Below are 22,866 nucleotides of genomic sequence, written 5' to 3' on the forward strand. Positions count from 1 at the left end.
AGAAAGTTCCTCTTGTCTGTTGAGGCAAGAAATTGAACTCTTTGGGAAGAACTCCAAGCAGTGTGTCCGACGAAGACCAGGTACTGCTCATCCCCTGCCTAGTAGCATCTCTACAAGGGGAGCAAGGTGGTAGCAGTATCAGAATGTGGAAGGTGTTTTTCAATGGTAGGAACAGGGAGTCTGGTCAGAATTGAGGGAAGGATCAAATCAGCCAAATCCAGAGGGGTCCTGGAAGAAGGCCTGCTGTTCAGTACTCACCACCTCAGACTGGGGTGACAATTCACCTCTCAGCCCACCAATAACCCGAAGCATGCAACCAAGATAACGTGAGTGGATTCAGGAGAAGTCTCGTAGTGTTCTTGAGTGGCCCAGGCCCAAGAAGAGATCTACCAGGAACAATGGGATAAACTGCCCAAATCCAGAGAAGTCCTTGAATAAAAGCTGCTCCAGAGTGCACACAACCTCAGACTGGGGTGACAATTCACCTCTCAGCCCACCAATAACCTGACGTATCCAACCAAGACAATGTAAGTGGACTGAGGAGATGTCTTGTAGTGTGTTCTTGAATGACAAATGGAAAACCCCATGGAAGATGTGTGGAGAGACCTGAAGATGGTTGTCCACAGACAATTCCCAGCCAATCAAACAGAGCATGAGAAGATCTGCCAAATCCAAAGAATTCCTTAAAGAAAACCTTCTCCAGAGTGCACACAACCTCAGACTGGGGTGACAATTCACCTCTCAGCCCACCAATAACCTGACGTACCCAACCAAGACAATGTGAGTGGACTGAGGAAACGTCTTGTAGTGTGTTCTTGAATGACCAATGGAAAACCCCATGGAAGATGTGTGGAGAGACCTGAAGATGGTTGTCCACAGACAATTCCCAGCAAATCTGACAGAGCTTGTGAAGATCTGTCAGGAACAATGGGATAAACTATCCAAATTCACAGAAGTCCTTGAAGAAAAGCTGCTCCAGAGAGCACACAACCTCAGATTGGGGTGATAATTCACCTTTCAGCTCACCAATAACCTGACATACCCAACCAAGATAATGTGAGTGGACTGAGTAGAAGTCTCGTAGTGTTCTTGAATGACCAATGGAAAACCCCATAGATGATGTGTGGAGAGACCTGAAGATGGTCGTCCACACACACCTCCCAGCCAATCTAACAGAGCATAAGAAGATCTGCCAAATCCAAAGAATTCCTTAAAGAAAACCTTCTCCAGAGTCCACTCAATCTCAGACTGGGATGACAGTTCACCTTTCAGTACACCAATAACCTGATGCACCCAACTAAGACAATGTGAGTGGACTGAGGAGACGTCTTGTAGTGTGTTCTTAAATGACCAATGGAAAACCCCATGGAAGATGTGTGGAGAGACTTGAAGATGGCAGTTCACAGATGTTTCCCATCCAATCTTAACGGAGCTTGAGAAGATCTGCCAGGAACAATGGGATAAACTATCCAAATCCAGAGAAGTCCTTGAAGAAAAGCTGCTCCAGAGTGCACACAACCTCACTTTGGGATAACAGTTCACCTTTCGGCACACCAATTACCTGAAACAATGCTGGAGTGGCTTTGGGACAAGTCTCTGACCATCCTTGAATAGCCCAGACATAAACCCCACAGAACATCTGTGAAGAGCCCTGAAGATGGCAGTTCACAGACACTTCCCACCCAATCTAAGAGAGCTTGAGAAGATCTGCCAGGAACAATAGGATATACTACCCAGATCCAGAGGTGCAAAAGCTTATGGCGATTGACCCATGAAGATTCAAAGCTGCAATTGCTGCTTCTACAAGGTACTGAATTAAGCATTTCTTCCAGGAATGACAGATTTTAAGATCTGAATTTACTAAATTAGCAAAAAGTTCTGAAAACACGTTGTCACTTTGTCACAATGAGTGTAAACTGATGGGCAGAAATGGCAAATGTACTCATTTCTAGTGAAATCTGCAACACAATAAAGCGTGCAGAAAGTGAAGGGTCCGGAATACTTTCCCGATCTACTGTATGGCCGTCAAAACCCAAGCATTGCAGACGTCACCCGGCTGGCTAAACGAAATGATTCGGCTTGTCTCGTACCTTCTAGGAAACGCCAGTTCAGATGTGTCACAGGAAATTGAACCCGACCTCGAGCAGATTTTCTCTAATGCTAATCTCGGCACAGGTCCTGTCCTTTTCAGCAGCAGGGAAGCAAAATTCATCAGACGGCAGCTCATCCAATAAACCCTTTGTCAAATCATTAGAGGTAGCACGTTACACTTGAGGAGGCCCCAAGACCTGCTCGCTGACTGCAGATTTTAATTTGTTCCAAAGTTCCCAGACTGCTGGCCTAAAAAACAATTTGTATCTTAAATTCTGACACTGGATGATAACATTGGCCATGACAGCCGATGTGTGTGCAACAGTGTGAGTTTAACTAGAAAAAAATGTCAGGCGAAATACGCAGCACTTGGAAAGCAGCAGGCCAGAGATGAGGAGGCTCAGATTCGTTTCTAATGCAGGGGTGAAGCTACAATGGGTGTGAAGCCGAGGTCACCTAAAATACTGAAAGATGTATTTATTGTTTAATGTGGGTGTTTCATATGTCAGGTACAGTTGTGATGTTTGCTCTGAGGGTGTTGATGGAGAAGTAGAGAGAAGGCCAGAAGGAGTTGCATTGTGTCTTTGTGGACCTGAAGAAAGCAAATGACGGGGTGACTGAGAAGAGCTGTGGTATTGTATGAGGAAGTTGGGAGTGGCAGAGAAGTACAGTTAGGTCCATAAATATTTGGACAGAGACCACTTTTTTCTAATTTTGGTTCTGTACATTACCACAACGAATTTGAAATGAAACAACTCAGATGCAGTTGAAGTGCAGACCTTCAGCTTTAATTCAGTGGGGTGAATAAAACGATTGAATAAAAATGTGAGGCAACTAAAGCATTTTTTGCAACACAATCCCTTCATTTCAGGGGCTCAAAAGTAATTGGACAAATTAAATAACTGGAAATCAAATGTTCATTTCTAATACTCGGTTGAAAACCCTTTGCTGGCAATGACAGCCTGAAGTCTTGAACTCGTGGACATCACCAGATGTTGGGTTTCCTCCTTTTTAATGCTCTGCCAGGCCTTTACTGCAGTGGCTTTCAGTTGCTGTTTGTTTGTGGGCTTTTCTGTCTGAAGTTTAGTCTTCAACAAGTGAAATGCCTGCTCAATTGGGTTAAGATCAGGTGACTGATTTCGTCATTCCAGAATTTTCCACTTTTCTGCTTTAATAAACTCCTGGGTTGCTTTGGCTGTGTGTTTTGGGTCATTGTCCATCTGTATCATGAATCAATTTGACTGCTGTATTTAGCTGGATTTGAGCAGACAGTATGTCTCTGAACACCTCAGAATTCATTCGGCTGCTTCTGTCCTGTGTCACATCATCAATAAACACTAGTGTCCCAGTGCCACTGGCAGCCATCACACTGCCTCCCTCCACCGTGTTTTACAGATGATGTGCCATGCTTTGGATAATGAGCTGTTCCACGCCTTCTCCATACTTTTTTCTTGCCATCATTCTGGTAGAGGTTGATCTTGGTTTCATCTGTCCAAAGAATGTTTTTCCAGAACTGTGCTGGCTTTTTTAGATGTTCTTTAGCAAAGTCCAATCTAGCCTTTCTATTCTTGAGGCTTATGAGTGGCCTGCACCTTGCAGTGCACCCTCTGTATTTACTTTCATGCAGTCTTCTCTTTATGGTAGACTTGGATATCGATACGCCCGCCTACCCCCTGGAGAGTGTTGTTCACTTGGTTGGCTGTTGTGAAGGGGTTTCTCTTCTCCATGGAAATGATTCTGAGATCGTCTTCTGTGGACGTCCAGGCCTTTTTGTGTTGCTGAGTTCACCAGTGCTTGCTTTCTTTCTCAGGATGGACCAAACTGTAGATTTTGCCACTTGTAATATTGGAGCAATTTCTCGGATGGGTTTTTTCTGTTTTCGCAGCTTAAGGATGGCTTCTTTCACCTGCATGGAGAGCTCCTTTGACCGCATGTTGTCTGTTCACAGCAAAATCTTCCACATGCAAGTACCACACCTCAAATCAACTCCAGGCCTTTTATCTGCTTCACTGATAATGACGTAATGACGAACTTGACCACACCTGCCCATGAAGTAGCCTTTGGGTCAATTGTCCAATTACTTTTGAACCCCTGAAATGAAGGGATTGTGTTAAGAAAATGCTTTAGTTGCCTCACATTTTTATGCAACCGTTTTGTTCACCCCACGGAATTAAAGCTGAAAGTCTGCACTTCAACTGTATCTGAGTTGTTTCATTTCAAATTCATTGTGGTGATGTACAGAAACAAAATTAGAAAAAAATTGACTCTGTCCAAATATTTATGGACCTAACTGTATGTGAGATTGGTACAGGATATGAAGTGTGACAGAGATGAGATCTGCGGTAGGAGTGACGGAGGTGGGATTACATTAGGGATCGGCTCTGAGGCCTTTCTTATTTGTGATGGTGATGGACAGGTTGACAGACGAGATTAGACAGGAGTCCCAGTGGACTGTGATGTTTGCTGATGACATAGTGATCTGTAGCGAGTGTAGGGAGAAGGCTGAGGAGACCCTGGAGAGGTGGAGATATGAGAGGAGAGGAGAGGAGAGGAATGAAGGTCAGTAGGACCACCAGGACAAAATACATGTGTGTGAATGAGAGGGAGGTCAGTGGAATGGTGAGGATGCAGGGAGTAGAGTTGGTGAAGGTGGAGGAGTTTAAATATTTGGAATCAGCAGTACAGAGTAATGGGGATTGTGGAAGAGAAGGTGAAGAAGAAAGTGAAGGAAGAGTGGAGTGGGTGGAGAAGAGTGACAGGAGTGATTTGTGACAGACGGGTATCAGCAAGAGTGAAAGGGAAGGTCTACAGGACGGTAATGAGACCAGCTATGTTATATGGGCTGGAGACGGTGGCACAGAAAACAGAGCTGGAGGTGGCAGAGTTAATCCGTACTAACCCCTACTCTCTCTTCTGTTTCTTTTCCCATTTTTTTTTGTGGTGGAAACCTGTGCCACCACCACCTAATCAAAGCATCATGATGTTCCTATATTGATGGATTAAAAGCCAGAAGTCTACATGGCCATCATCATCAAGTCCTTCCATGAGAACCCTAAATACAAAGAGGACTGGTTCATTTATGTGATGTAGAATGCCCAGAGGGGGCTGGGTGGTCTCATGGCCTCGGACCCCCTGCAGATTTTATTCTTTTCTCTCCAGCCGTCTGGAGTTTATTTTGTTTTTTCTGTCCCCCCTGGCCATCGGACCTTACTCTTACTTTATGTTAATTAATGTTGTCTTATTTTAATTCTTACTTTGTCTTTTATTTTTCTTTTCTTCATCATGTAAAGCACTTTGAGATACATTATTTGTATGAAAATGTGCTATAGAAATAAATGTTGCTGTTGTTATTAAAGATGCTAAGATTTGCATTGGGGGTGACGAGGATGGACGGGATTAGAAATGAGGACATTAGAGGGTCAGCTCAGGTGGGACGGTTGGGAGACAAAATCAGAGAGGTGAGATTACGTTGGTCTGGACATGTGCAGAGGAGAGATGATGAGTATTTTGGGAGAAGGGAGCTAAGGATAAAGCCGCCAGGTAAGGAAAGGTCTACAGGACAGTAGTGAGACCAGTGATGTTTTATGGGCTGGAGACGGTGGCACAGGAGACAGAGCTGGAGATGGCAGAGTTAAAGATGTTCAGATTTGCATTGGGCGTGATGAGGATGGATAGGATTAGAAATGAGGACATTAGAGGGTCAGCTCAGGTTGGGAGACAAAGTCAGAGAGGTGAGATTGCGTTGGTCTGGATATGTGCAGAGGAGAGATGAGGGGTATATTGGGAGAAGGGTACTAAGGATAGAGCTGCCAGGTAAGAGGAGAAGAGGAAGGCCTAAGAGGAGGTTTATAGATGTGCTGAGAGATGACATGCAGGTGATTGGTGTGACAGAGCAAGATGGAGAGGACAGAAAGAGATGGAAAAAGATGATCCGCTGTGGCAACCACTAACGGGAGCAGCCAAAAGAAGAAGAAGAAGATTGTCTCCAGGAGGCGGCCATCTCCCTCACGTCAAGTGCGTAGTGCATCATGTCTGGCATAGGCCCAGCGAGACTGACTTGGGGAGCGTGGCTCAGCAATCCAAAAGCCAGTCACACTACACGACTTTTCCAGTGCTTTTCGGTCACACACTTTTTTTACATCTACAGATATTTGCTTAGCAGATGCTTTACAAAAGAGTACCACATAAGCAAGTAAGTGCCAGTCTGGGAACAAGTGGGATAGGACAGGGTGACCAAATCGATCACCACAAAGTGAAGAGAGCAGAACAAAATCCAAGAAAGCTGCAGATTCCTAGGTTACAAAATGCAACAACTAATACGAGAAAACTCACCAAACGAGAGTGTCCAGCTGAGAAGACGTCACCTGAAATCCGAATTCTTTGTTTCACTCTTTTTTTACATCATTATGTGGTGACACCGTCTGTTGCCCCAAATCTGTATCTGTGTGTCCCTTTTTACAATATTTTCCAGCTATTTTGGAACTGGGGCTTGTACATCAGTATCTACGACTACAAATTTCATTCCTTATTAAATAACCAACTCCATGCACAGTATTTATACGTTGTGAGGGCCACGGTGGACAGACGGGGCATCCCGTCTGGATGACAGCATGACTTCGGGATCAAATGAAAGGTACCAGGGGAATAGACAAGCAGAAGCTGGAGGACAGGATCAGTTCCATTTCCCGATACGGTTAGATGGCAGTGGTCTGCTGGAGGCGTCCCAGCTTGGACACCTGCAGGGCATCATGGGAACTGGGAGTCCAGAGGTGCGACATGCTTGCTAAATTAGAAATCCTTAATTTGAACCAGTGAGTGTGTTGGGTATTACTGGGTCAGGGATTTGTGTCCCCTAATGGTCACAATGTATTTGCACGGGTGAATGTAAAGAGAGTACAGAGAACGTACCTACTGTTTACAACGTATACACTTCACCAGAGGTTTAACAGCATATTTTAGGACAAACCATGTCGGAGCACACATTTCTCACACTTACTTATACTTCTGCATGAGGTTTACAGCGCAGCTTTGTGGGTAGGCTACGCCGTCAAAAACAGTTGACACTTCTGAGACGCGGGTGCATGCCGGAACGTTACTTGGTTGTGTTTGTATGACGTAAGAAAAGCGATTGATACATTAACATGCCGGCAGTATTTGCCCACCAGGACCACCGCACCTCTTGCCACACATTTCCTTCCATCGGTGAACATATCTGTCCATCACATTTTTCCAAGAGAGTGTGATTACAGACCGCAGTACCAATGAGGTCAGTAATGTAATGTGCCAACATCACGAAATGCCTATGGTTAACATTAGGGCCCGGTACACTAAGGTTAGGGTTAGGGTTGGGAGAGAGTTATCTGACTGAAGTTGTGGGCATTACCTGACCTACAGTGCATCCGGAAAGTATTCCCAGCGCATCACTTTTTCCACCTTTTGTTATGTTACAGCGTTATTCCAAAATGGATTAAATTATTTTTTCCCCCAGAATTCTACACACAACACCCCATAATGACAACGTGAAAAAAGTTTACTTCAGGTTTTTGCAAATTTATTAAAAATAAAAAAAAACTGAGAAAGCACATGTACATAAGTATTCACAGCCTTTGCCATGAAGCTCAAAATTGAGCTCAGGTGCCTCCTGTTTCCCCTGATCATCCTTGAGATGTTTCTGAAGCTCAGTTGGAGTCCACCTGTGGTAAATTCAGTTAACTGGATATGATTTGGAAAGGCACACACCTGTCTATAGAAGGTCCCACAGTTGACAGTTCATGTCAGAGCACAAACCAAGCATGAAGTCAAAGGAATTGTCTGTAGACTTCCGAGACAGGATTGTCTCAAGGCACAAATCTGGGGAAGGTTACAGAAAAATTTCTGCTGCTTTGAAGGTCCCAATGAGCACAGTGGCCTCCATCATCCGTAAGTGGAAGAAGTTCGAAACCACCAGGACTCTTCTTAGAGCTGGCCGGCCATCTAAACTGAGCGATCAGAGGAGAAGGGCCTTAGCCAGTGAGGTGACCAAGAACCCGATGGTCACTCTGTCAGAGCTCCAGAGGTCCTCTGTGGAGAGAGGAGAACCTTCCAGAAGGACAACCATCTCTGCAGCAATCCACCAATCAGGCCTGTATGGTAGTGTGGCCAGACGGAAGCCACTCCTTAGTAAAAGGCACATGGCAGCCCACCTGGAGTTTGCCAAAAGGCACCTGAAGGACTCTCAGACCATGAGAAAGAAAATTCTCTGGTCTGATGAGACAAAGATTGAACTCTTTTGTGTGAATGCCAGGTGTCATGTTTGGAGGAAACCAGGCACCACTCATCACCAGGCCAATACCATCCCTACAGTGAAGTATGGTGGTGGCAACATCATGCTGTGGGGAACTGGAAGACTAGTCAGGAAAAAGGGAAAGATGACTGCAGCAAAGTACAGAGACATCCTGGATGAAAACCTGCTCCAGAGCGCTCTTGACCTCAGACTGGGGCGACGGTTCATCTTTCAGCAGGACAACGACCCTAAGCACACAGCCAAGATATCAAAGGAGTGGCTTCAGGACAACTCTGTGAATGTCCTTGAGTGGCCCAGTCAGAGCCCAGACTTGAATCCTATTGAACATCTCTGGAGAGATTTAAAATGGCTGTGCACCGACGCTTCCCATCCAACCTGATGGAGCTTGAGAGGTGCTGCAAAGAGGAATGGGCGAAACTGGCCAAGCTTGTGGCATCATATTCAAAAAGACTTGAGGCTGTAATTTCTGCCAAAGGAGCATCGACAAAGTATTGAGCAAAGGCTGTGAATACTTATGGACATGGGATTTCTCAGTTTTTTTATTTTTAATAACTTTGCAAAAACCTCAAGTAAACTTTTTTCACGTTGTCATTATGGGGTGTTGTGTGCAGAATTCTGAGGAAAAAAATGAATTTAATCCATTTTGGAATAAGGCTGTAACATAACAGAATGTGGAAAAAGTGATGTGCTGTGAATACTTTCTGGATGCACTGTACATCATAGGCATTGCGGGCTGCAGTTGGACCCTTCTCACCTTTTTGGACTTCCACACAGGAAGAGGAATGGAAACGCGTTTCGGGAAATACGCACTGGCCAGTCAGTGTCCTAGCATAGGGCAGCGGTTCTCAAACTGTGGGGCTCGCCCCAAGCAACAAAAAAGGGGGCGCGAATGTTGCCATATGTGGCGTAATTTCGCAATCCGTAAGGAGATTTTAAACTTGTAGCGGTGTATCGGTGGAAAAAAAAAATAGGAATAAATTTTATCAGGGTTTCAAAAAACGTTAAGGGGTCTGATTAAAACTTTTATGAAAACTCGGGTCGCAAATCAATAAAGGTTGAGAAACGCTGGCATTGGGGTTTGCCTGAGGTCACATTTTTGAGGCTACGCCATTGATACGCCCGGGGGTTTGGGGCAGCGCGGACTGCGGCGTAGACTCGACGCGGGGTATAAATCAGCCATTAACGTGTACTTCAATCGGCCATAGCATCAAGTAAATGGCAATTAGGAGAGTTTCTAGAGCTGTAAATACTCAGTAATAACTGCTGTATATTTTCTTTTTTGCCTAGTATTATATTACAGAAGCGATTGGTTCAATTATAATTTTATCATAAAGTATGTCCATATCATAAAAAAAACATTAAGACTTGGAATCAATATATGTAGTGACGCGCCGTAATTCTCTCATCACGAAACGCAAAGTTCTAAAAGCTTTACATTATGACTTATTCACGGTTTACTTACGGTAAATAAAATTAGCCTAATATTTCGAAAGCCATCAAGGCACCACTCATTCTCGACAAAGTTTTCAAATCCAATCTGCTTTCTGCTTTAATTGAATATAATGCGTCAATTAAAACGGCAGTCGGCAATCGGCGATTTCATTCAGGGAGTGGAGAAACGAGCCGTCTTCTCTGCCATCAGCGGGCTTTGCAAAAATTCATCAAGCAGCTGTTCACTGGCAGGTGTCTAAATGCTAATTTTCTGTTGTGAACCAAACGGAAGAAAAAAGGGACTTAATTAAACAAGTGAGGAATTTTAAAAATAGCTACTGTTCGGTTTTTATTTATTTTTTGGACTCCAGGGAATCTGTGAACTATTGATGTTCCGTTTTCATCTGCCAGTAAAAATCTTCCTGAAGTGCCACTGATCTGCTCACTTCGGGACCCTCTGGTGACGGATGTGTTTTATAAAGAAAAAGCCACGTGTGTTAGGTGTTCCATCTTAAACTTTATCTAAAAAGAAAACTGGAAAAGAATTGTACAAAGTTAACACTCGGCGAAAGTCGACCTGACGGGCGCCTCTACCAATAAAGCCATTCAGTGAAGCGCTGGTGTGGACTTAGTAACAGCACAGCGGCACTCCCAGCATAGCCAGGGTCACCAGTGCCTTTGCCACCAGACACAGTTTTGATAAATCACACCGACACAATTCATGGTCGCGACCGGAAACCTTCAATCAAAAGAAGAAGAAGATGAACGACGACTGTGGTGGAAAACAAGCAAGCACACTCCAAAAAACCCAGAAAGAGCCTTGCCGGGCGCTGAAAATAACCAACCCTACCAACCAACCTTTGAATCCCATTGAGTTAGGGCAGAGTAACCGCATTACTAGACGGGCGTCTGTCTCACTAAAACATATTGGGATCGCAACGCAGCTAAACGACGTTTAGGGCACAGCAAGTCCCGCTACTCACTCGGCCACCGGCGGTCTTTAGCAAAAGGCGTTCGTGGAACGGGACACTCAGAAGGACAAACGGCACAAGCAGACAACGAGAACTTTTATTAAAAAGGAACAGAGACTTGGATTTTTTTTTTTTAGATCAGGACCATGAAATTCCAGTCCTTAAAGACCAAAACGTCTTTTAATTCTCAAGTGTCAGAAGCTCTCACTCCGTATTGGTGCATCCATCTGGAAATGCATTAAATACTTTCTGATGACGTCTGGCCACACGCACACCCATAGATATAAATATATACTCCACTTATAATTAGGGGCAACAGAAAGGTTAAGTTAATCCAGCTAAAGAAATAATTAGACTACTGTACATAGGTTAATTGTAAGCTTGGCAAGAACGAATCCGAGAATAAACTGCAGCCCTGCATGAAAAGAACACCAGCGGTGAAGACCGCAGTGGAGCGGCGCAGGTGAAGCCCAAAATCTGCATAGAACGCGATGACAGCCACCGCTTCATTAACGTACTGCAAATGTCCCGTGTACGTCTGTGAGCCACGGAATAGTACAACGTCACAAATACCACACGACAGCTTTGGGAATTAATTGTGTCTGCTATAGGCACCGGAGTGAAAAGAACGAATCCAGAAATTTCAGTAAAGTTTATCTTTTTTAAATGAACGTGTGATCCCTTAATTACAAAAAGAAACAAGAAGCACAAACACACAAACACACAAACACATCCAGACAAATTCTGGGATAAACTCCGTAAACCGTGTCATCACTAAAAGCCCTCGTTTAATAATGCGTGTTACTGTAGCGTACTGCACAGCTGATCAGATCACCGACTTTAACTACCAACGAGCCAATCAGTGAGGCCTACGTCGTTTGGTGTGTCACACACACACACACACACACACACACACATACGCACACACACACACACACGCCAGGCCAGGCCTAGTTAGCACAAGCTCGCTCTCTGTGCATCACACAAATCAATGACATTTCCTTAACAAAATATACATTTATGATTTATACATTCTACTTTATAGGCTTTTATATATTATGTGCAATGTATTCAACTTTTGTAATTCAATTTATTTTTGAATAGTGCTCTACACAGAAGAAAAGCTCAGAACAGGTACTGTAAAAATAAATAAATACACAAATCAATATACATGTAATTCAGTTTTTCTTTTAACACACACATATATATAATAACAAACTTTATTATTGTAACTATAGATATACTATACTTTGTATTTATTTGCTCTCCTTTATTTTGCACACATACACACACACACACACACACACACACAAACATATATATATATATAGAGAGAGAAAGACAGCGAGCATGTGTGTATATGTTTTAGTATGAAATCACATTTTTCTTATAACCATAATTATTTCTCAATTATTCATTTATTATAAGTTGTACACTTCACACTATATATATAAACCTGTATGTCTTTGGACTGTGGAAGGAAACCCATGCAGACTTGGTGAGAACATGCAAACTCCACACAGAGAGGACCCGGGAAGCAAACCTGGGTCTCCTTACTGCAGGGCAGTAGCGCTACCAGGCCACCATATATATATATATATATATATATATATATATATATATATATATATATATATACAGGGTGAATCAAAATCAAGTTAACATTTGAATGGCAGAAACAATTTATTCACAAAACATACTTCATATGTGCAAGATGATTTACAGGAGTGTCTCAACCTGTTCGCCATCACGTTCAACACCTGTACCATATGTGGCATATAAATTGTCCACAAAAATTATATATAAGTATATACATAGCAGGACCATTAGTTTTAACAGAATTTTGACTCACCCTATATTATGTATATATTTATATACTAACCCTGTATTATATATACAAACACACACACACACATATTATATATATATATATATATATATGAACACATATACATACAGTACACATATACTGTATGTGTGTGTGTAATCTAACATTTTTTTACTATTATTATTATTACTTGTTTTACTGTTTTATGTACATATAGTGTATACATTGTGTGTATAAGTATATTATAATTATAATATTTATACAGTAGATCCTGTATATGTATACTATATATGTGTATGTGTGTGTGTTTAAGTGTGTATATTGTGCATATCATATCATTCCTATTATCTCCATTAATGTTATGTTTTATTTACTTCTTTACTATGCTTGATTTCATGTATTGCACTACACACATTTTGTACTCTAAATAAGTGTGTTTCAGACCTAACGTTTTTGTTATTTTTTGTTTTACTGTTTTATATGAATACAGTGAATATACGGTAGTGTTTGTTTAGATAAATATATGTCAGTGTAAAATACCATTCTTATTATCACCATGAGATTTATTTTGTTTAATTTGGCATTCATTTTATATGCTTTATTATATACTGTATATTCTTATATATATTGCATATGTATGTGTGTGTATAATAATAATAATAATGTTATTATTATTATTATTTTTCCTGGATTACCTTTGCGCTCCTTTGCCACCTCTTATTACCTATAATATAGTATACTCTACAAGTGTGTGTGCACGTATAGCCTGCCGGCCTCGTTATCATTATTGTGATGAGTTTGATTGAGCTGTCATGTATGTGCTGGTATTCTTCTGCAGGATGTGTATGTGTGTGTGTGTTTGTTCATGTATGTACACACTCTGCACTGTATGTATGTGTGTGTGTGTGTGTGTTCATGTATGTACACACTCTGCACTGTGTGTGTGTGTGTGTTTCTTCATGTATATACACTCTGCACTGTATGTATGTGCTCACGTGTACAGCCCGCCCTCCTTGTCCTGTTGCTGATGTGTCTGAGTTGCTTCACTTATTTTGTATTCATTTGTATGTGCCCCCCTCACGCAGTATGCACACTTGAGTTACTATGTACAGTACACAAACACAAACACACACACACACACACACACAACTCGTTCCTAACTCCTTTTAGGAGCTCCTTCCCAGCTCCTGCTCAGTCAGTTCATCTTCACAAGTCTGCTCGCTCACGCCTTTGTTTATCATCGGCTTTTCTTTTTCTTTTTGCCTTTATTTATTTCCTTCGTGACTGAGCATATGCCACGCTGTTAACTGTGCCAGGTCACCTCCTCCCACTGAGACTCGTACCCACAAACACAGTCCCGGGCATCATTTACTGAGAGATGAGATGCGAAGTGAGTCTTTCCCCGTTTCCCCCTGGACACCCGATCGTATTCCTTGCTTCTTCTTCTTTTTTATTATTTATCTATTTTTATTCAATTTTATTTTATTGCATCTTCCTGAAACTACTGAGACGCGCTCCGATTGTGCCTTTAATTTTATTATTATTTGTATAATTTCCCCCCTTTCAGGCCCATGAACAGACGTCTCACAATCCTAACCCGAGGATCGCGTGTCATGTTCAGGTAACAACAACGAGACCCTGAAGCTGAAACCGTGCAGCGGCGGTGATTAAACCGAGGAAAAGGGTGGCATGTGACATGAAAACGATGAAAGCCCCGCTGATGTACATGAAGTTGTCATTAAAGGGAAATCCCTGAGATGTCTGCGATTTCAATCGAACTACGTAACAGACTTGTAGGATTGCCCCGGACTAAGCAGCACACACACACACACAAACACACACCTCCATGATCAGCAGTCCTGTGTGTGTGAGGGTCTGCCGATCACGGGTACGGTTTTGAGCCCCTTCTTCATGTTTACCTTACACCTCAATCGCCGACCCCTCCACACTCGACACCACGCCGGGCTACTCGCCTCACTTCTCTCTGCAGCCCGCGCCGGCTCTCTATGTGTGCCTCTCCACGGAAGCTCGCTCGCCTGCCTGCCAGCTCGCCTGCCTGCCTGCTCGTCCGATCCCTGACATGTACTCTGCATGTAAACCGGCCGACAGAAAGAACACAAACGCCAAGCACCTCGCCTACCTGCCCCTTCCACACACATGCAGCAATTCCCGCTGCACGGCTCGGGATTTTGTCCAATCAACAAACATCCGACGCCCCGTGCACCGTCCCTTCCCTGCACCAAGCAAACAGAGCGGACCCGTGAAGAGAAAGGCACGTACTTGAAGGTGTCGATCTGCTGCAGGACCTCCTGGACACGAGCTTCGTGCAGATCTCCGTTCATCCGCCTCGCGGTGGGTCGCGGGTGGTTTCAGTCCAGTGTGCTCTGGCGGCGCCGAGAGGAGGAGAGTGCAGCCTGACTGCTTGTCTGCCGACTGATTCCAGCTGATCTGCCGCTGCCCGTCTCTTCTCCGTCACCTCCTCCTCCTCCTCCTCCTCCTCCTAATGTGCACCTCTATCTCCCCTTCTCCCTCCAGTGGAGAATGTCAGGATGCGCTCGGTGACCAAGTGCGTGCGGTGAGAAGGTAGAAGGGAGGGAAGGGGTGGTGTCCGGAACGCTTAAAGAGCTCGGTCCGGCGTGGGAACCTCGTGCACGGCGCCCGCCTCGGAGCCCAATGCGATTCACGGACCGCGGTGAGCTGGTGCGCGTCCGTCGGCGGGCACGCGCGCATGGTGCTGCCCTGCCAGGGCCAATAGGACAGAGCGCGCCTTGCAGCGCGCCGCCGAGAAGGAAAGTAGCAGCAGGACCGGAGCGCGTGTCACCCGTCAGTTCGCATTATTATTATTATTATTATTATTATTATTATTGGTGCTGTTGCTGATGTTATTCATGACAGTATATTTCAAATGGTTATTTTCAAACTCGTTATTTTAGTTGTCATGTTTGATGAAAGCTCAGATCGTGTTATTGTAATTAAGTAAAACGGATCTACCTGTTACGACGTAGGCCAATTCCCAGTTCTTCTTTGTAGCTTTAATTAGTTCAATAGTAAAGATTCAGTTACCTAAGTAGGCATGGGGGAATGCTTTTATTTACATAGTTCCATTAATCGTCACATTTAATTACAATGGTGTACATATTATTATTATTATTATTATTATTATTATTATTATTGCATTCATTTATGTTTTGTAGGTCTTATAGATGGTTAAACGTTGATGGGTCTGATATTCCTTTTCAATAAGATAAGCTTTTTACTTCACCCAGGAATAAAACCTAAATTGCTCCTGAAAAGCCCTTTTAGTCTGAGCTGACCGAAATCTTCTCTCTGCGCCGCCACTAATCCACTTTGGTTCACCGCTGCTTCCCACCCACTAGGATAATGCGCCTCAGCTCCCGTCTCCAGGCTCACGAAACAATAACTAATGGCTTCACTTCTGTTGTCTCCTGGGTGTCGTCTTCTTCTGGCACTAAGGCAGGGCTCTGGAGCAGATGAGAGAAGCAGAGCCATTAAGGATTAACAAAAGACTTGGACCTGCGTGGTCTCTTCAGAGTTCCCCACTTGCCTTATCAGTCTGTCGTTATGACCGTGGCTGCCATCATTTTGTAGCTCCTTACATTTATTTAGGTTTGCTTGTCTACACCAACCGATGAGAACAAACTGAACTGACTGACGTGAACTGGTGAATCTGTCGCTGTGGGCCTCGGGGTTTCCACTAGAAAGGGTGGCATTGGTCCAGTGATGGTGCCAAGAAATGAGTATGCGTACGTTTATCTGCTTAGCAGACACTTTAATCCAAAAGAGGTCCACATAATCAAGTAAACATCACTCTGGTCGAGACTGTTTGGGAACAAGTGTGACAGGACAAGGCGACAAAATTGGTCACCAAAAGTGAAGAGCGCCAAACCGAATACAAGTGAGATCCGATTCCTTAGAAATTCAGTCTTCAAGTGCTTCTTAAACACATCGTGGGAGTCAGACGTTTGATTGGAGGTGGGCAGCGTGTTCCCCCAGCTCAGAGCTATACGCACGACAAGGGTCTTTTGTTAATGAGCAGCATGTGACGTCATCAGAGCGACGGGATTAAACATGCCGTCGCTTTGGTCTCCTCTTTATCCAAGATTGCGGATAACTCGATTCGCGAACAGCTCGACAGTCATCTCCTTAACACAATTTTTTTTGGGCACCTCCTTTTGACGTTGGTTTTCGGGTTTCCTCCCAAAGTTTCGACACACAAACGTTTGACTTACGTGTTCCGGTCCTTGCTTGCGTCTCGAGCATGTCTGTCCTTCCTGATCCTAATCGTCTCTTAGTGCTGTTTTCTGCTCTCAGCACAAACACGACTGCACCGCTGATCCTTTCCACTATTCGCCGCTAGTTGATTCTTCTCCTAGCAGCACACCTGTTTCTGCCATTGCTTTTCCGTCGGCGGTAGATTCCAGTTGTTTGGCTGTTTCAATTCGAGTCGTGAACGTTTGCTTGACGTCTTCCAATTGAGCGCCTGGTAGTCTCAGTTTATTCTCAAACTTAGACTAATTTTCCTGAATTTGTTCCTCAATTTTTTTCTAGCATACCTTTAAGGGCGCCTCAAAGCGATTATTTACGTGTTTCTCCTGGTCTTTAATATCCTGCAGCAGCTTCTCATTTGTCTTGTATATGTCCTTTATTCCTTTCTTTATATCTTTCTTGAGCTCCTTTATGTCTTGAGCGGTAGCCATTGTGGCGATCATCACCTTCAGTTGGGAGAGATCGTTTCGGCCTTCGTGCTCTGCGGGTGAAGTGGCAAGCCCAGTTAAAGTAGATTGTCCCGGCTCTCGTGAGGAGTAGATGACAAAGTGGAAGGCAAGGCCATTTTCAGTTCCAATGAATCTCCTGGAATTGACGAGCTATTGTGACCTGAATCATTTGCACATTCGCTCTCGACTGGAGACAATGCAGCAGCCCGGGGTCCGGGGAAATGTCTGCTTTCGCCTGTCAGTTCCAGGTCAGTCTCTTTAAGGCCATACCTTGGACTTGGACTTGATGACTGTCTAGGTTTGGATGAAGCTTTGGGTTTCTTTTCCATTTCTTTCTGAGCCCCTTCCTTACTGCTCATGTTTTATATGCTTGCATACACTGTAATAGAACCTCCTCAGGTTGGGTAAATACAGGACACCTCAGGATGAAAAAAAAATACGAGAAAAAATAACACTGCTGCTAACAGAGCTCCGCTTCAGACATCCATCTCCCGTAACAGATGAGACCAACTCATACATTTCTTTGGACACGTCCTTTTGACTTTGATTTTAGGGTCTCATTTCAAAGTTTCAACACACAAACGTCTGGACTTTCTCCAGTGCTGCTATGTCTGGTGGGCTCAAAACTGCACACAGGGCTCCAGATGAGGCTTCACCAGTGTGTTATAAAGCTTCACCGTAAAGTCTTAGGACTTGTACTGCAAACATCAACGCGTTATATAATCTGACATTCTGTGAGTCTTCTTAATGGCCTCTGAATGTCGTCTGGTCATTGATAGCGCCAAGTCCACTATGACTCATAAATCCTTCTCATGATTACTTCCTTAGGAGGCTGGCGTCCTTCAACATCTGCAATAAGATGCTGCAGATGTTCCATCAGACGTTTGTGGTGAGCGCCCTCTTCTACGCGGTGGTGTGCTGGGGAAGCAGTATAAAGAAGAGGGATGCCTCACACCTGGACAAACTGGTGACGAAGGCAGGCTCTATTGTAGGCACGGAGCTGAACAGTCTGACATCCGTGGCAGAGCGACGGGCGCTGAGCAGACTCCTATCAATCATGGAGAATCCACTGCATCCACTGAACAGGATCATCTCCAGACAGAGGAGCAGCTTCAGAGACAGACTGCTGTCACCGTCCTTCTCCACTGACAGACTGAGGACATCGTTCATCACCACACTATGCGACTCTTCAATTCCACCCGGGGGGTAAACGTTAACATTATACAAAGTTATTGTCTGTCTGTATACCTGCATTGTTATCACTCTATAATTTAATATTGTTATTATCAGTATGCTGCTGCTGGAGTATGGGAATTTCCCCTTAGATAGATAGGATTAAAAGTATCTATCTATCTATCTATCTATCTATCTATCTATCTATCTATCTATCTATCTATCTATCTATCTATCTATCTATCTATCTATCTATCTATCTATCTATCTATCTATCTATCTATCTATCTATCTATCTATCTATCTATCAATGAGGTGGACTCTCAATTTTATGACTTCATAACTCATCCCCTGTAGACCTGTGATCAGCCCAGTTGCTCTTCTCTGGACCTTTTCTAGTGTTGCTATGTCTGGTGGGCCCAAAACTGCACCCAGGACTCCAGATGAGGCCTCACCAGTGTGTTATAAAGCTTGAGCAGAACCTCCTGTGACTTGTACTGCACATATTAAGGCGCTATATAACCTGACATTATGTTAATGGCTTCTGCACACTGTCTGGAAGTTGATAGTATTGAGTCCACTACAACTCCTAAATTATTCTCGTAAAGCATATTTTCAATTTTCAGACCTCCCATTGTGTATTCAAACTTCACATTTTTACTTCCAACATGCAAAACTTTATATTTCCTTACTTTTTCTTGTGCTGCTATGTCCTTTTTGTAGCCTGGAGACCAACACTGCACCCAGGACTCCAGATGAGGCCTCACCAGTGTGTCATAAAGCTTGAGCAGAACCTCCTGTGACTTGTACTCCACACACCAGGGTGCTATATAACTTATCTTTCTGTTAGTCCTCTAAAGGTCTTCTGAACACCGTCTGGCAGTTGATAGTGACAGGTCCACTACGTCTCCTAAATCCTTCTCATAAGGTGTACTTCTGTACCTTTTCATACATCCCATTGACTATTCAAGCCTAACATTTATTAGTCAAATGTTCATATGTTCTTTATATTTTGGGTTTGAAACCCCAAGAGATGGAATCATTCCTTCTATCACTGCTAGGGATCACCCCCTGTCCATAAAAGTAGGCTGGACAGTGAGTCCCATGCGGTTCATTGTTGACTGAAGTTGATGTCTGTCAGTATTAAGCTTTTTTCTTCGATATTCCAGTTTTGTGGTTTTTACGCTGTCCCTGGATTTTGCCGTTAATTTGCAGATTAGAACTTGGTCAGTAAAAATTTCCTTTTTGATAACTCATTTTGGCTCCTTTGAGTTGATCACACCATTTAAATAAAACCCTTTATTAATAAAAGAATCTTGTATTGGAATGATCTTACAGCCAGAGTTTTTCCAGTTTATCTCCCTGTTAAGACATTTTTTGGTATTCATGGTATAGCTTGGGACATTTCTAATTATTTCACCAGTAGACTTCATAGCTTGGTTTTTGTCCTGACATGCAGTGTGAATTATGAGAACTTCTAAACACGGAGGCATGCTTACCTTTCTAAATGATCTCCAATCAAGTTGGCTTACCTGTGACTTGTACTCCACATATCAAGGCGCTATATAACCTGACATTCTGTTAGCCTTCTTAATGGCTTCTGAACACTGTCTGGTCATTGAGTCCACTGCGACTCCTAAAACCTTCTCATGAGGTGGACTCTCAATTTTATGACTTCATAACTCATCCCCTGTAGACCTGTGATCAGCCTAGTTGCTCTTCTCTGGACTTTTTCTAGTGCTGTTTTGTCTGGTGGGCCCAAAACTGCACCCAGGACTCCAGATGAGACCTCAACAGTGTGTTATAAAGCTTGAGGAGAACCTCCTGTGCCTTGTACTCCACATATCAAGGTGCTATATAACTATATAACCTGACATTCTGTTAGCCTTCTTAATGGCTTCTGAACACCGTCTGGTCATTGAGTCCACTACGACTCCTAAATCCCTCTCATGAGGTGGACTCTCAATTTTATGACTTCATAACTCATCCCCTGTAGACCTGTGATCAGCCTGGTTGCTCTTCTCTGGACTTTTTCTAGTGTTGTTTTGTGTGGTGGGCCCAAAACTGCACCCAGGACTCCAGATGAGGCCTCACCAGTGTGTTATAAAGCTTGAGCAGAACCTCCTGTGACTTGTACTCCACATATCAAGACGCTATGTAACCTGACATTTTGTTAGCCTTCTTAATGGCTTCTGAACACCATCTGGTCATTGATAATGTCGAGTCCACTAAGACTCCTAAATCCTTCTCATGAGGTGGACTTTTAATTTCCAGACCTCCCATTGTGTATTCAAACCTCACATTTTTATTTCCTGCACATACTGATTTACATTTACATTTCATCGTCCACAAATCTACCCAAGCCTGTCTGCTGTCCAAGTCCCTCTGTGATGACTCAACAGATTCTCGATTATCTGCCAATCCACCACACTTGGTATCATCTGCAAACCTAACCAGCTGGTTAATTATATTCCTATCCTGATCATTTGCATATATTTCAATTTGCACTATGTTAGTAGTAGTAGTAGTAGTTTATTTATATAGCGCCATTTCCAGGCAAAAGGTCACAGAGTGCTGAACAGCAATACAATACATAGCATAACAAATAGAACAAAGCATAACCAAAAATAATAAATAAATAAACAGGAGCTACTCAGCGCTGATTCAATGCCTGTATAAAAAGAATCAACAGACTCCGCCGCACGCAGACTACAATTCCATAGTCTTGATGCCACAGACTGAAAGACACGGTCCCCATGGGTTTCCATCTGAGTGCGTGGGACAACTAGAACTCCCCGTTGCCCCGATCTAAGACCCCGACAAGATGTATAGCGTTGGAGCAGGCTGTTTAGGAACTCGGGAGCTTATCCATGCAAAGCTCTAAAAGTAAGTACAAAACTTTAAAATGAATTCTATAAAACACCGGAGCCAGTGCAGTGTGTCCAGAATGGGAGTGATGGGATTGCGAGTTAGGAGCCTGGCAGGCTGCATTTTGGATTAACTGATGTTGTGAGAAGAGAGGACTTGCTCAGACCTGTATAGAGAGCATTACGGTAATCGAGTCGTGAGGAAACATAAGAATGAACAAGCATCTCCAATTCTGACTTTAAAACAGCAGTTCTTAGTTTAGAAAGATTTCTTAAATGAAAGAAAACACGAGCGGCTGACTGATTGGACATAGGAATCTAGCGTTAGCCAGTCAGAGGCAGTCAGCGACGCGCTCCCATGAAGCCGATCGTCTCACGTGAGACACACCTAACAAGTGAGACCAACTAGGTTTGAATATCTCGTTGGTCAGAGTGGCGGGCTCTTTGCTCTTTGCATGTGAGAGTTGAGGACCAATGAGTGTTCAGCTCAATGTACAGAATGTAGTGATGAGGAATAAAGAACACACGCGTCTGGGACCTCCCAAATAAAAGAGAAGCCCGTCTGTCTGATGTCTCGTGTTTTATGTACTTAAACAGAATGAAACGAAGAAAAAAAAACGCACCACAGCTACAAACTCTCTGTACAGCGCTGATGTGGTGCCGGCTCAGTCAGGCAGCACGCCATTGGCTGCCGGAGAAAGGGGGCGAGCATGACTCGGCTGGGAAATGTGACATGGGCTACGATTTTCATGGTACGGAGACGGAAAGGCAAGTCTGACATACCCCATGACAAAAAAGTCACACCATGTGACATCGGCTTCGGCAAACTGCAGACAACGTTTCAATTCCGAGTCCGAGGAGCCGAGTGCAGAAAAGCTCGTCTTCTACAACAGAATGTGGAGACTGTGATTCGCCTTCAGTGCACCTCAATGGCACCCCTTTGATGCCCTTCAAAACTTTCAAGACAAGGTGGCTTTGAATCGTTGGAAAGAATTAGCGCCCGTTAGACGCAGGCCTAATCGGAACGTGTGCGGCCATTTCTTGTAATCGTTCTGTGGCCGAGTCTGACTCTGAAGGTGTGCACCACTGTCATGTCTGAAGCTGAAAATGGGTCACACATCACACCCTTTTATTAGATTGATAGATAGAACTTTATTTGTCCCCAGGGGGAAATTTGCCTTTTTTTGTAGCAAAAATACAGCTCTGTCAAATAAGAAAAGCATCAGGATCCAACCAATAGGAGTGAGCAGAACGAGCCGTGCGTTACGACGACGTCACCACACATGGTGGCTGATTCCTTGTTTCAGGTGCAGCTCACGGTAAGCCATGCTGTGCTTTTGTCAATCTTATGCTCTTAAGCTGCCTTTAACTTTAACTCAGTGCTTTGAATTCACACCCAAATGAACTCCTGCCTTTTGTTTTCCTGATTTACCAAAGTCGCTTTAGTCGTGCAGGTGTGGCGGACCTGAACAGCAGCATTCCTTGC

General features: G+C 43.7%; 1 protein-coding gene across 4 annotated transcripts in view; it reads right to left on the reverse strand.

Annotated features, from left to right (window-relative positions):
- Positions 1-15,298, reverse strand: part of LOC114666051 (1-phosphatidylinositol 4,5-bisphosphate phosphodiesterase beta-4) — a 275,642-nt gene extending 260,344 nt beyond the window's left edge. For all 4 annotated transcript variants that reach the window (XM_051919278.1, XM_051919276.1, XM_051919277.1 and 1 more), the window contains exon 1: positions 14,885-15,298. The gene's annotated coding sequence lies outside the window, so the exon portion shown is untranslated. The remainder of the gene's footprint in view (positions 1-14,884) is intronic.
- Between the last annotated feature and the right edge of the window lie 7,568 nt (positions 15,299-22,866).

Source organism: Erpetoichthys calabaricus, chromosome 15 (assembly GCF_900747795.2).
Source record: "Erpetoichthys calabaricus chromosome 15, fErpCal1.3, whole genome shotgun sequence".
NCBI classification, from domain to species: Eukaryota; Metazoa; Chordata; class Cladistia; order Polypteriformes; family Polypteridae; genus Erpetoichthys; species Erpetoichthys calabaricus.